The sequence below is a fragment of the Mustela putorius genome, unplaced genomic scaffold (genome assembly GCF_011764305.1).
Source record: "Mustela putorius furo isolate JIRA1106 unplaced genomic scaffold, ASM1176430v1.1 tig00000139_pilon_pilon_pilon, whole genome shotgun sequence".
In the NCBI taxonomy this organism is placed as follows: Eukaryota; Metazoa; Chordata; class Mammalia; order Carnivora; family Mustelidae; genus Mustela; species Mustela putorius.
In genome coordinates, this window is record NW_025421293.1 from 9,656,142 (window position 1) to 9,670,926 (window position 14,785).

The 14,785-nt window shown below is 43.3% G+C and overlaps 1 protein-coding gene across 5 annotated transcripts in view; it reads left to right on the forward strand.

Moving 5' to 3' along the window:
* The window catches only part of SMURF1 (SMAD specific E3 ubiquitin protein ligase 1), a 106,627-nt gene that overhangs the window by 41,613 nt on the left and 50,229 nt on the right, over positions 1-14,785 (forward strand). The window lies entirely within an intron of this gene.

Genomic DNA, 14,785 nt, shown 5'->3' on the forward strand with positions numbered 1-14,785 from the left:
TTGGGGGCTGTTGTAAATAATGCCACTGGTGAAAATTCATGTATGAGTTTTGGGAATATACCTAAGTGGAGAATTTCTGGGTCATGCGCTACTCTGTGTTCAACATTTTGATGAACCGCCAAACTATTTTCCAAGGGGGCTGAACCATTTTTCAGTCCTATAAGTAAAGCCTAAGTGTTCTGATTTCTCCACATCTTCACCAGCACTTGATATTGTCATGTTTGTTTCAATCATCCTAACAGGTGAGAAGTAGTATCCAACTATGGTTTTTGATCTGCATTTCTCTAAGGACTAATGATGTTGAGAATCTTTACATGTACTTCCCATCTGTATATTTTCTTTCGAGAAAAATTGCTTTAAATCCTTGGCCCATTTTTAAATTGATTGCCTTTTTATTACTGGTTTTCAGGAGTTTTAAACACATTTTTATTGAAATATACAATGTTATGTTAGTTTTCAGTGTACGATAATTCAGTAATTTTGTACATTACTCATGGCTCACTACAATATTATTGACTATATTCTCTTGTATACTTTTCATCTCTGTGACTTTCTACGTTATTACTAAAAATTCATACGTCTTAATCCCCTTTATCTTTTTTAAAAAAATTCTCTTTATCTATACATAGATATAAAGTTATCTATATCTTATATCCCTGTAGATAAAAGGGACTGTAGGACTTTTCTATATATTTTGTATACAAGTCCCCTATCAGATATTTTCCAATATCTGGAAGTTTTGGAATATTCTGTAGACTCTTTTTACTTTATAGTGGCCTCTGAAACACAAAACTTAAATTTTGATCAAGTACAATTTCTAATATTCTTCTTTGTCACTTATGCTTTTGGCATCATATCTAAGTAACCATTACCAAACCCAAGACCAGAAAGACTCCACCTCTATATTCTTTCTGTAAGAGTTCTATAGTTTGTTTTTTTTTTTTTAAGATTTTATTTATTTATTTGACAGACAGAGATCACAAGTAGGCAGAGAGGCAGGCAGAGAGAGGAGGAAGCAGGCTCCCCGCTGAGCAGAGAGCCCAATGCGGGGCTCGATCCCAGAACCCCGGGATCATGACCCTAGCTGAAGGCAGAGGCTTTAACCCACTGAGCCACTTAGGCGCCCCAGAGTTCTATAGTTTTAACTCTTGGGTTAACTTTGCATGACCTGTTTTGCATTAATTACTATGTACAGTGTGAGGTCAGGCTCCAAGTTCGTTCCTTTGCGTGTGGATATTCAGTTGTCCTGGCACCATTTGTTGAGATGACTGTCTCTTATTATTGAGAGACCTCCATTATTATGGGCCTCCAGTCCTACTTCATTGACCTATGTATGTTCAGCCTTATGCCAGTCCCACACCATCTTGATTACCATAGCTTGGTAGTAAGTTTTGAAATCGGGTTAAGTGTGAATCTCCATCTCTGTTCTTTTTCTCTCAAGTTGGTTTGGGCTTCTGGGTCCATTGAATTTCCTTACAAATTTGAGGACCAGGTGGTCCATTTAGGCCAAAAAACCCCACCACCACCACCAACAAAAACAACCCCCCCAAAACCCCAAACTTCAAAAAACCAAAACCCAGCTGGAATTTGGAAAGGGATGGCATTGGATAGATGCCATCTTATTTTAAGTAGTCTACCAAGTCTTGACTATTGATTGCGTTCAACTTCTGGAACAGGTCTCAGTTCTTGGGAGTATGCGTTGAAGATTCATATCTTGGTGGATGAATCGATGCACATCTGACACTAGGTTATTTGGAGAAACACAGAACTGGCACGATCTATATATTGAAGTCCTTCCTTCATTTTGTTATTGAAAATGTATGTGTGGCATCGTCTGGTCAGCGTTTTGGCTTTGCAGTTTTTTTCAGAACTCTTTCAACCAGTGTTTTGAGATCAGTGAACGTGTGATAACATGAAGACAAGGAGAATCTGTGAGAACTCGGGTTCTTCAGGATGTTAGCTGTATAGTAGGATGGTGTGAAAGGCATTGGTAGTTTTAGCAGGGGGTAAATATTGTTGTGGCTGCTTCTCTACCCTGCCCCCTCACCCCGGCCACCACTGCCCCCATCTCGAGGATGGAATTGTCTTAGAAAGCAGGAAAGCCCTTTCTAAGAAACTGAAGGTTTTTCCTGTCAGGTCAATCCAACAGTGTTCTCTTGCTATGCCGAAGGTGCAGAGCTAGCTGCCGCAGGGAGCGGAAATGAGAGGAAGACCTCCTCGGACTCTTTGATCAGCCTCCAGATAGACAGATCAGTCTTCCTGCCTCTTCCCATTCCTTCTCATTTCGACTCCAGTGCCAGAGTTTATAGCTTCCTAAAAAAAAGCCTATCTGATCGTGTTTGGCTGCTGTCCACAGGGTTAAGTCTGAATTCCTGAGCAGTAGCAGGTGATACTTTCTAGTCTGGCCCTCTCTCTTTCTCCTCCTCCTAAACCAAACCTCCCTTAGAAACACACCCTTGGCCCTGAATGCATCGTGCCTCTCCATCATGTCCACGTTCCTTGTCTATGGAGAGTGACCGGCCCCATCTCCCTACAGCAGAGTCTGCACAACCTTATTTGTATTCTTTGTGTCTTTGTCTTTGCTGCTGCCAGAAGTGAGAGGCAGAGACTCAGGTCACCTCTCTTCAGTGGCACAGAGCCCGGCCAAAACAACCCCCCCCCCCAAGATTTGATTTATTTATTTGACAGAGAGAGATCTCAAGTGGGCAAAGAGGCAGGCAGAGAGAGAGAGGAGGAAGCAGGCTCCCTGCCCAGCAGAGAGCCCGATGGGGGGCTCGATCCTAGGACCCTAAGATCATGACCTGAGCCGAAGGCAGAAGCTTAACCCACTGAGCCACCCAGGCGCCCCAAAACAATTCTTAAATGCTATTGTAAATGAATGAGGTAGAGTACCTGCTCAAAGGACCTGATCATCTAATGAGCTGGGAAAATGTTCAAAGGGCTAAAAATCCCCAAGACATGGCTGGATGGAGAACCAGCCGTGTACTGTGCGGCTCAACTCTGCAGTTGCTCTGGACCAGGCACGGTGCAAATATAAATCCGTCGAGGTTTACCCTGTCACAGAGCTTAGTGTTTTCGTGTACTTTCTGGGCTTACTGTGGTGTTTTCTGGGGTTATCCCTCGTTCGGTAAAGCTCCTGGCAGAGTATCTGTGTGATTAGGGGGCTGATGTGTGGTGACCCAGGACAGAAATATGCATCAATTAGTGGACTGTTCTGTGTTGTAGGCCCGGTCATGTCCTAACAGAGTTTTAAAAACTATTCCCTCTATGTCTTGAGACCACCTGGCACTCTGTGTTTGCTTATTATCTAGCTTTGGTGCACGTGTTCATAGACCGGGTCCTTCTAGTGCAACTCCCCTTTGTGATGACCATAAGATGTTCATCTGGGACTAAATAATATAGTTTCCCTGTCCCTACCTCCGTTTCTTTATTTTACCAAAAATAGGGTAGTTATCTGTTACAGTTCAGACTTGAGGATCAGCTTTAGCTCCCAAGGGGAAGAGGGTAGATTATTTTATTTATTCTTATAGTAAATTTAGCTTTTATTGTACAATGACTTTATAAAATTTCACTGGTGAACTTTTTTGTGTTCTGGTCTATGTGCATTTTACATCGAGGCGTCTTAGGATGGTAGCCGTGAAGATGGTACCGGTGGCCAACTCACTCGGGTTTTGTCCAAAGAGACCTTGACTTCATCTTGGTTCTTAAAAGGTACTTTTTTTTTTTTGCCGGGTAGAGAGTTCTGGGTTAGCAGTTATTTTCTTGAAGATGTTCTGTGGTCTTCTGACTTCCCCCGTCACTTTTGAGAAGTCAGTACTCGGAAATGAGTAATCATTCCTTTTTTGTGGCCGCGTCTAAGATTTTTCTTTTTGTCTTTCGTTTCCTGCAGTGTCACCGTGATATACCCCGAAGCGTGTTCCTTTTATTTATTCTGCTTGGGCTTTCTGATTTTATGGGTTGATGGTTCTCATCCCTTCTTGAAAATTTCCCAGCCAGGATCTCTCTCCTTGTTTCCCTCTCCTCTCTTAACTCTCCTCTCTGCGAGTCAGACTCCTGATAGACTTCACGTTGAGTTTCCCTCTGTAGCTGTTTATTTTGCCCTTTTACTAATTTCTTAAGGTATAAAGTTGGATTTGTCATGTGCCTCTTTTCTAACAAAAGTTTGTGTATGTACCATTTTCTGGATAACCGTCATGACCTCTGGTTATTGGAAAAGGTATAAATTCAGTTTTTGTGTATTTAGTCACAAGAAGCTAGCTAATGGAGATTTGCTTTTTCAGAATTCCTATTTTATTCTGTTTTATTCAGTCTGATTGGAAACCTAGCCTATTATATAGCTTGAGTTGAAAATTTTAAGCTGGATTGGTTGGGACACTCTTTGGACATTGAGACACACAACAGAAGATACTTTAAACATTGTTAGAGTTTTTCTTAGTGACTTAGGTTTGTTAGTGGTGTTTGAGAAATTGTAGAAGTGCAGCAAAAATTAGAGTTAGTGGGTTTTGCTTTCTTCATCTTAATGGGTTTACCTAGTGGTGGGTCCTCTGCCCACTTTTACAGTATGGGTCTCAAGTCCCAGAAAGTGACTGAATTTCAGTTTTCAGATATAATCCCACTGCCCTTTACATTAGAAAAATAGAGAAACGGTTTCTAAATTTCCTTCTAAGGACTGCTTTAGCTGAATTCCACAGATTTTTGATATGTTAATTTAAGATTTTTCTTTCAATTCTGAATGTTTTTTAATCTCTGTTAAGATGTTCGCTTTCACCCGTGAGTTACTGACAAGTGTGGTGTTTGCTCTCCACGTGTTTGGTGAGTTTCCTGTTATCTTTTTGTATTGCTTTGTAGCTGAGTTCTCTTATGATCAGAGAACATAATTATACACGTTCAGTTCTTTTCCACTTTGTAATAATTTCTTGATGACGTTTCCATGTGTGTTGAGAAGGATGTGTCTACCGCTGAGCTTGTGTGACGTGTGAGCGAAACGTCAGTTTGATACAGTTGGTTGATGGCACTCGGCCCTTTCTGTCTACCAGTTCTGTCGATTACTGGGGGAAGTGCTGAAGTCTCCAGATGTTAATTTTGGGTTTTTTCTATTTTTCTTTTCAATTCTCTCAGTTTTTTGCTGCCCTGTGTTTTTGAAGCTCTGTTGTGAGATGTGCGCACATTGAGGACTGTTATGTCCTCTTGGCCAATTAACCCTTTTCTCATTATGCAGTGGCCCTCTTGATCCCCTTTGGTTTTCGTTGTTCTGAAGTTCACTTTGTTGAATATTAATATAGAGCCATGCCAGCTTTTTTACCATCAGTGTTCTCGTGGCATATCTGTGTTTTCCCCCAGGTGAGTGGCAATTTTCCCCGTCTTTTGTATGCTGTGTAGTTTTGGATTATATCCTGAACATTTTGAATGTTTTGTTGTGAGGCTCTACATCTTGTTCAAATCCTGTGTTGAATGTGGATGTGTTTGTTTTAGCAGACACTGACCTAGCTGGGTTCAGGGTGTGTGTTCCAAATGGCCTTCTGCAGGTCGTGGTTTCGGTGTCAGTTCTGTGCTCATAACTTTTTTTTAAAGATTTTATTTATTTATTTGACAGACAGAGATTACAAGTAGACAGAGAGGCAGGCAGAGAGAGGAAGGGAAGCAGGCTCCCCGCTGAGCAGAGAGCCCAATGTGGGGCTCGATCCCAGGACCCTGGAATCATGACCTGAGCCGAAAGCAGAGGCTTTAACCCACTGAGCCAACCAGGCTCCCCGATGTGTTCATAACTTTTGCAATGTTATTTATCTCTGACTTTGCCACTGGTGACTGCCTGGAGTGTGGCCAGTGGTCTGCCCTGTAGTTCAGGTGGACCAGACGTGTGTATTTGAAAGGTATCATGAGTAGTCCAGAATCAAGGCTTGAGATTTTCTTGGTCACCCAGCTCATACGAAGCTGGTCTCAGTCTCAGTTCCTACCCCAACCTGCTGCCTTTTGAGGGCTAGCCCCCTCTGGACTTGACAGTTAACATTTCCTAGCCTTCATCCCCCAAGAGTCTTTGCAGATGACTGCAGGGCAAAAAGCATTCGACTGCTTCTTTCTCTCCGGGGCAGGTACCGACTTGAATCTTGGTTCTGTCCATCCTCACTACCGTGTTAGCTACTTGAGGCTTTTAGGAAGATGCTTTTTGTATTTCCCTCAGCTTTTATGGTTTCCAGCAGACCAGCTGACCTCATCTGCCATTACCAGAGGCTGGAAATACGGACGGTTTTTAGTATTTTCCGCTTTGTGAATTAGAGGTGGTTATGGATTGCGTTTTGACCCTCCCGTATTCATACGTGAAAGTCTCCACACCCCTGTCCCTCAGATCATGGTTTCCCATTTAGAAATAGGGTCATTGCAGATGCACTTGGTTGAGATGAAGTCCTTAAGCTGGTGTCCTTATCGAATGGGGAAATCTGGATGCAGATGAGCAGAAAGGGAGAGCACCTGACAAGATGCCTGGTCTGTCCTCCAAGAACAGCGGAGAGTGGTAGTAAACCACCAGAAGCTAGAAGATGGACATGCAGTAGATTCACAGCCCTCAGAGGGACCATCCTTGCTGGCACCTTGATCTCAGATTTCTAGTCTCTAGAAAGGTGAGACAAATTTTCTGTGGCTTAAGGCCACCCAGTACCTAGTACTTTGTGATGGCAGCTCTAGCAGACCGATGAAGAGATGTTTGTTTCTCTTAAGTTGAGATCTTTTAGGTCCTGAAGTTTAACTTGAAGTAGCTGGCCCATTGCCTGTACATGGTAGGTAGGCACTTGAGAAGTATTTATCGTGCTTTCTACTATAATGGAATGTTTATGTTCCTGAAAACCCTTGCGTTCTGCAAATCATGCACTAAAAATAGTGTCTTGTAAGAGAAAAATAAGCTTGTGGCAGAGCTCTCAAAATCTATGTGGCTTGATAGCTACTAGCAAAAGCAGTCATTGGTACCCCAGGCGACTGATTACCTGGACCACTTTGGTGAACATCTCAGTGTGGCTGGACGTTGCTAAAATGGATACTAAAAGTGGACAAGAACAGCAAAGTGGAAATTCTAGCCATGCTTGCATTGCTGCATGGATAGTGGGTGTTGAGTGAGGCTCCAATGCCCCGTGGGGCTGCCATTGCAAAGGGCACTGACGGGAGCCAGTGCTACAGCCCCGCTGAGAGAGACCGTGGCCTGGCCATGACCGCACCCGTCCAGGGAGTGAGGCCTGTGTGCGGGCTTCCTTTCGCTGCTTGCTTCAAATGCAGCTTCTTGCTAAGGCCAAGTTAGGTGAGGGCTTGTTTTTATCTTGCCTGAGATCTCACATAATTCCATTGCCTCCACTTCTTTGCTTTGGAAACTCAACAGATGAATCAGCAAGACTTCCATGCTGTGATGATGTCATTCCCCCTTACCAATCAAACACGAGCTCATCGGTGTTACAGAAACTCCCAGAGAGCAGATGGTGTTTGGATTGAATTGAGTTCCCCTCTGTAGCCTTCAAATTCTCCTGTGCATCTGCTTCTGTTAGCATGACTTAAAAGACACAGATTTAGTCAGAGCTGTATTTTAAAAAGTAGTTGTGGAGTTATTTAAAAATCGGTAGGAGTATTGCCCTCAACTAACTTGTTCAGTTTTAACATTCTCAATTAATGGGAGATAGTCTCTTTACGATCTATAAAGCTGTTCATTGTTCTTACAAAAGGGGTTGTTTATGAATTTTTAAGGTTGCTTTTTTTTTTTTTAACTTATTGTAATTTAATTATTACTCCTTCACTATTTTATTTAACTGAATGTGTATGCCCAAAGAAGAAGGGGTTCCAACAACTGGTGGGGAATCCTGCAAGCTTCCCACCTAACTTACTTTTTAAACCTCTGGGTGAATTTTTATTTTGGTCCTGTTTGTATTTCTAGTGTTTTTAAATCTGCTTTCCTGAAATACCTAAGGTTACTTTCAGGTAACCATTATTGGATTTTAATTTGGAGCTATTGTACGTATATTTTCAAATAATGTTTTTCAGTTATTTTTAATTTTGTGCGTGAACATCAACTGGCTTATTAATGTCCGAATTTGACTTTTGTTACCTGTTATTTTTTTCCTGAGATTTATTTATGAGAGAGAGAACTCATGGGGGAGGTAGAGAGAGAGAAAGTCTTAAGCAGACTCCTTGCTGAATGCGGAGCCCAACTCGGGACTCGATCTCAGGGTCCTGAAATCAATAGCTGAGCCGAATCCAAGAGTCAGACACTTAACTGTGCCACCCATGTGCCCCTGCTAACAGTTATTTTTGAAAATTCAGATTAATGTATTGCAATATACATATATAATATTTAGACTGCAAAGCTTTTTTAGCACATTATCCATAATCCATTCGTAATTCAAAAAATTGGCTCATATCAATTTAACTTGGGGTTGTATACTTGGCCTTTTTTTTTTAATTAAAAAATACAGAAGAGTGTATAGCATACTTCGGAGTAGATTGTTTTAAATGAAGAAAATGTCTTCAACATGAGGAGAAAAGAAATCAAACTCTTGAGCTTGGCAAGAAATGATTTTTGCATAAGAATTTTAAGAATGAGATTGCAAGAAACCTCAAAATTTGGGTGCCTTTTCTGTAGGGTTCTTGCAATTTGGTAATAATTTAATGTCATTATAGGGTGTTTGCTTTGTTGTATTTTATTGAATTTGGCGGGGGGTGTAAATTCCAGGGCGGTCTTTGTTTTCGAAACACAATACATCTTTGTGGTGGTAGTACTGTCCGAATTCTCTCCTAATGGCTGTAGTCAGAGCTGAAAACAGAGAGGAGATGGCTTTGCAGGGAGGGGAAGGGAAATCTGACAGTTACTGAGAATGCCAAGACTGAAGGCAGCTTTAAATTTGATTAATTCATAATTCATTTTTGGAAATGTTTTTCTGAGTAAAGGGATTTCCCGGATTGCCAAATCTTGTAACTCTGGAAGTAGGAAGGAACAGAGAGTAACAAGCTCATGTTTTTAGTGTGTAGCTTACATTTCCTACTCACCTTTTTTGAGCAGCAGATTATTGGAACGCCGTGTTTGGTCTCCCTTTTATTCGTTTTCCTCTTGTTCTTTCCTACACTGGTGCCCACCCTGGCGTCCCACCAGTGGGTCCCATGGTTGGTGCACGAGTGGCCATTGGAGTGAAACCATCTGGGAAGGCTCTGTGGATAGTATCTGAGGTGTGGGTAATACCAGCCCTCACAGTAGAATGAGGCCTACACCGTTGAGTCCCATTATTCCTGGTTAACTGCGTGCTGGGGAGTTCCCAGGAGCACTGAGTTAGTGACCCCTAGCCCTTTGCTCCTAAGGAAGACAGAATTTGGTTCCTGTGAACCTCCAATCACATTTTCTTCCCCTGAGCAGTAGTGTGTTTCGTGTGTGCTCCTATGCAAAGACACTGTATCTAGTATGTATGAATAATTAATAATAAGGGACAGTAATGCTGATTCATTAGCATGTGACTTGTGGCTAACAGTGCTCTAAGTCAGGCCTGAATGAAGCCAGTCTAATGACATGTATTTTCTCCACCAGGCACATCATCACCTTCTTGAGCTCAGGAACACCACGTAGCACTTCAACACTACGGGCTATTTTAAATAGCACAGTCACCAACAAAAAGCACAAAAATATGGCAAAGCCATCACTAAATAGACTTCAGAAAGGATACTCGTTTGTAGCATGAGCGTTGAAACAAGAAGGCAAAATGTCACCTCATTCGGCCACAGCTAGGAGGGTGTGCACTGGGGTACTCAAATTTTTTTCTCTGCGCATGTCTGTGAATGACCAGGAAGTGCCGGTGTATTGATTTTAAGGTTACCAGTAAAGTTTTTTTCAAAGATTTTACTTATTTATTTATTTGAGCACAAGAGTGGGAGTGAGCACGGCGGGGTGGCGGGAAGGGGAGGAGCAGAGCGAGAAGGAGAGGGAGACTCTCAAGCAGACGCCATGCTTAGCGTGGAGCCTGACCCGGACCCCGATCTCATGACCCTGCGATCATGCCCCGAGCCAAAAATCAGGAGTCAGATGCCCAACCAACTGAGCCACCCAGGTGCCCTCCAAGTGAATTTTTTTTTTTTTTAAGATTTTATTTATTTATTTGACAGACAGAGATCACAAGTAGGCAGAGAGGCAGACAGAGAGAGAGAGAGGAGGAAGCAGGCTCCCCGCTGAGCAGAGAGCCCGATGTGGGGCTCGATCCCAGGACCCTGGGATCATGACCTGAGCCGAAGGCAGAGGCTTAACCCACTGAGCCACCCGGGCGCCCCGTGATTTTTTTTTTAAAGCCAACGCTCCTCCCAGCATGGGGCTCAGACTCAACATCTTGAATTAGAGAGTCACCTGCTTTACTAACTGACCCGGCCAGGCGCCCCAGTAAACTTGACCAAGTTCCACAAATTCACAAAGAATTCATGGCTAACGAGGACCCACTGTGCTTGCATGGCTAGGATGGGGTCGTGACCCCACCATGCAACACATGTGTTGGTATCTTTTTTTTTTTTTTTTTAATAAAGATTTTTATTTATTTGACAGACAGAGATCACAAGTAGGCAGAGAGGCAGGCAGAGAGAGAGAGAGAGAGGAGGAGGAGGAGGCAGGCTCTCCGAGGAGCAGACAGCCCGATGCGGGGCTCGATCCCAGGACCCTAGGATCATGACCTGAGCCGAAGGCAGAGGCTTCAACCCACTGAGCCACCCAGGCGCCCCCATGTGTTGGTATCTTAAGCAAGTTACCCTCTCTGTGTCTGGTTTCATATTTGTAAATTGGGGATAAATATTATCTGCATCAGAAGTTAGTGAATTTAAATGAGTAAAGTTGCTGTCATATTGCCACGTATACAGTAAGTCCTTGATAATTCGTGGTGTGTAATAATTAGTAAGACAAGTTAGTACTGATAGCAACTCTCTTTATCGAGTACCTATTCTGATGCTCACAATAACCCTGAAAAATAGCAACTCTGATCTCTGTGGTACCCAGAGAGGTTAAGTAGTTTGCTCCATGTTATTCTTCTGTTAAATAGCTGAGCTGCAATTTGAACCCAAGACATGATCTTTTTAAGTGAAGAGAATGAATATATATATATATATATATATATATATATATATGCATCAAGTCCTGAGGGATCCAGCCGGGATCTGTATATCCAGGTGAAGCTAGGGGTCAGTTGGCACGAGGACCTGGGCAGGGAACACTTACATCTGAGGGAGGTGACGAATTGGAGACTCTTGGGTCGCCGTTGTAGCTGTCTGGACCGGGACTTGTAAAGAATAGCACGTACAATTGCTCCTCTATACGTATTTCTGATGTTCCTAGGTACTTACGTCTGTACGAAAGTGAGCACTTGGGGAAAGCTCTTTGTTTCTCAAGGGCTCCAAATGACTGGCTTAAGAGGTATTTTCCTCAGTCTTCTTCCAGAGATGGGTCCTTTTTGGGGATGGTTTTGGAGAAAGGCTTTCCCATAGTCACACAGTTTGTGTTTGTAGGGGGAGTGAATTGGGAACCATCCCAGTTCTCAGAGCCCTAAATGGTCTGTCTGGTGCTTTGGCAAGTAAAGGCCTCCCAATGGGGGTTTCCACCCTCCCCTCCGACAGTGACATAGAGATTTTTCTGAGCCAAGGCTGAGCAGAGTGTTGTGAATGCCCAGACTATGAGAGACACGTGGAAGTTTTCTATCATTTTCTACTTGTCGTCTGCAAATGTGTTTCAGTGGACGACAGCAAGGCAATTGAGCGGAATGCTTATGGTGTGCTTGGGGAATGCTTGTTTCTTACATCTGGTTCAAGTTTGGTGGATGTGCATTGTATCGATTTGGAATTGCATTTGTATTTAGCATCCGAATAAATAAATGAATAAGCAGTCAAAAGCCAGGGTGGTATTTTGGGGATATGTTTCTCTTCACGGATCCCCAAGAAGCTTGTCCACTGAGGTTATGATGTGTATACAGTCAGTACTGTTGTATATTTGGAACAGGGGCCTGCGCCCTTCTTCCGAAAGGCCCAGAGAGTAAATATTTTCTGCTTTGTGAGCCATATGGTCTTTGTCACAAGTCTTCAGCTCTGCCATTGTGGCCGCAGACACTGAGTGAACAGATGAGTGTGGCCGTGTTCCATGTAAACTTTACTCACAAAAACAGGCAGGAGGCCCCTTTACAGACTTTGGCCCATGGGCCGTCATTAGCCAATCCCTGGTTCATAGCAAAGCTCTTTTAAGACCTTCATAATTCCTTTGTAGGGTTAAACCCTAGCAGAATTTTGTGTGTGCAGCATTTTATTGATTTTGATTTTGATTTTGTGTGTGTGTGCATGCAACATTTTAAAATTTGCGTTGTCACCTTGGGCAGTGAAAGTAACATGATATAGAAAACCTGTCATCTCTTAATGAATTTTGCTCTAAGAAAAAGATTCTGATACCAAGATACTCAGTTGTCAGGTTTTTTTCTTAAGTAGGCGCCACGCTAGTGTAGAACCCAGTGCAGGGCCGGAACTCAAAACTGTGAGATCAAGACCCGAGGTGGGATCAAGAGTCTGACAGTTAACCGACTCAGCCACCCAAATGCCCCACCAAGATGTTAGGTTTCTTTTTTAATTTTTTTAATTTAATTTAATTTTTTAAGATTTTATTTATTTATTTGACAGAGAGAGAGATCACAAATAGGCAGAGAGGCAGGCAAAGAGAGAGGGGGAAGCAAGCTCCCCGCCAAGCAAAGAGCCCAATGTGGGGCTCGATCCCAGGATCCCGGGATCATGACCTGAGCCAAAGGCAGAGGCCCAACCCACCGAGCCCTCAGGCGCCCCAGATATTAAGTTTATTGAGCATTTTTTATTGGTGATAGGAAAAGGAAAATTGAAATTAAATACCAGGAACTGTAACGGCTTACTCACATTTCACTAGTTTTTCTTCTGTTGCGAATGGCGCATTTAATGATAAACTCTGAGGGTATTTAATATCTCAGGACAGAAGGCAGAGGTTACTAATTAATTTTTCCCCTAAAATCCAGTGTATTCTCTCTCCCCTTTTCCGTCTTTCCCTTTCCTACCTGTCCCACGCGTTGGGCTAGAGAAGCCTTAGAGTTATGTGGGAAGAGGAGACACCAGGGTGGGGAGTGGTGTGTTAGTCCCGACAGCAAGCGGGGGTAGCTAGCTGTAAGCTTCGAAGCTTCGGGAAAGCGCTCTCCAGCCCCGAGCAGGTGTTTGACCGCAATGGTTGGTTCATCATGACTGGGAGTAGAAGATCCATTTTGTAAGAGCTTTGTTTTAATGCCCACGCCTCAAAAAACACCAGAGGTAACACCCAGAACCCCATGCCACCTGCCCTTGGCCACAGAGGGGTCATGTGTTTGTGTGCAGATTTTTCTGCTGGGAAAAATTCTACACGTTCAAGAAGCATCCACTGTTGGCCACCTGGTTTCCACACACCTTTCTAAGCTGACTATAATTTATGTTCACAAAAATCTTTTTTTTTTTTTTTGTACTTACCAGTCTTCATAGATTCGTGTTCGTTTTTCTTCTCAGGAAATAAGCTCTTTTCTTTTAAATCATATCCTAGGGGGCGCCTGGGTGGTTCAGTGGGTTAAGGCCTCTGCCTTCTGCTCAGGTCGTGATCCTGGGGTCCTGGGATCGAGCCCCCATCGGGCTCTCTGCTCGGTGGGGAGCCTGCTTCCTCCTCTCCCTCTCTCTCTACCTGACTCTACCTGCTTGTGATCTCTCTCTGTCAAATAAATAAATAAAATCTTTTAAAAAGAAAATAAATCACATCCTAGGACAGCCAGTGTCCTTTAAGCATTTGTGGTCATATAATATGAGGAGTGAGCCCCATCTGACCACATGCACACAATCTATTTGAAGATTTAAGTTGGGCAGAAAACAATAGTGTGATAAAAAGATCCACGTAGGTGGGTTTACAAAAAAGTTAACCCAAAATCTTATTACAGGTGAGCAACGGGCTGAAGCCGGAGACTTCCGTTGTCGGTATCAAGTGTCAGATTGTTCAGGGGATCTGTGCCAGTTCACTTTCCAATGTAACTTTTGCGAATAGTGTAGAATTTTGGAAGGTTTTGAAGACTAAAACCCCCAACTAACAACTGTATTTTAAAGATTCACTGTGTTATCAGTGTCTAGACCCTCCCTGCCGGTGCAAGCATTTTGGGCCCGTGGATCCTGGAATGCGCCTCCCCCTCCCTGCCTGCCTGCTCCCCCCCCCCCCCCCCCCGATTTCGGACACGACTTCCTCTTCATAAAGCCAGCCCCCGCTTTGGGAATTCAGCTTGTCTTACCCCCACAAAAATAAGCAAACACAACCTGAGCCTTCCCACAATAACGTTGTTTCTCCGAATTCCTGTAGTCTGTCTGTAGAGCTCATTTGGAAGTTCGAGTCCATATGGCAGTGTTTGTGGAGCAAGATGTTAGTCTTGGATTTGCTTCTGCCATGGGTCTACTTTTCATGCGTTTAAAATCTGTTTGGAGACTTAAATAAGTAATGGGAATTTAAAAATGGGACTTCAGGGGCACCTGGGTGGCTCAGTCGGTTAAGCGTTTGCCTTTGGCTCAGGTCAAGGTCATGATTTCTTGAGTCCTGGGATTGGCCCCTGCTCAGCGGGGAGTCTGCTTCTCCCTTTTCCACACTGTCTCTCCCCACCCACCCAACTCCCCCCTTTCTCTCTGTCTCAAATAAATACATTAAATATATATATTTAAAAAAAACCCAAACCTGTGACTTGACAGGGCAGTACAGGATAGGGGATGGCCAATGGAGGGAGACTTGAACTAGGCTGAGAGG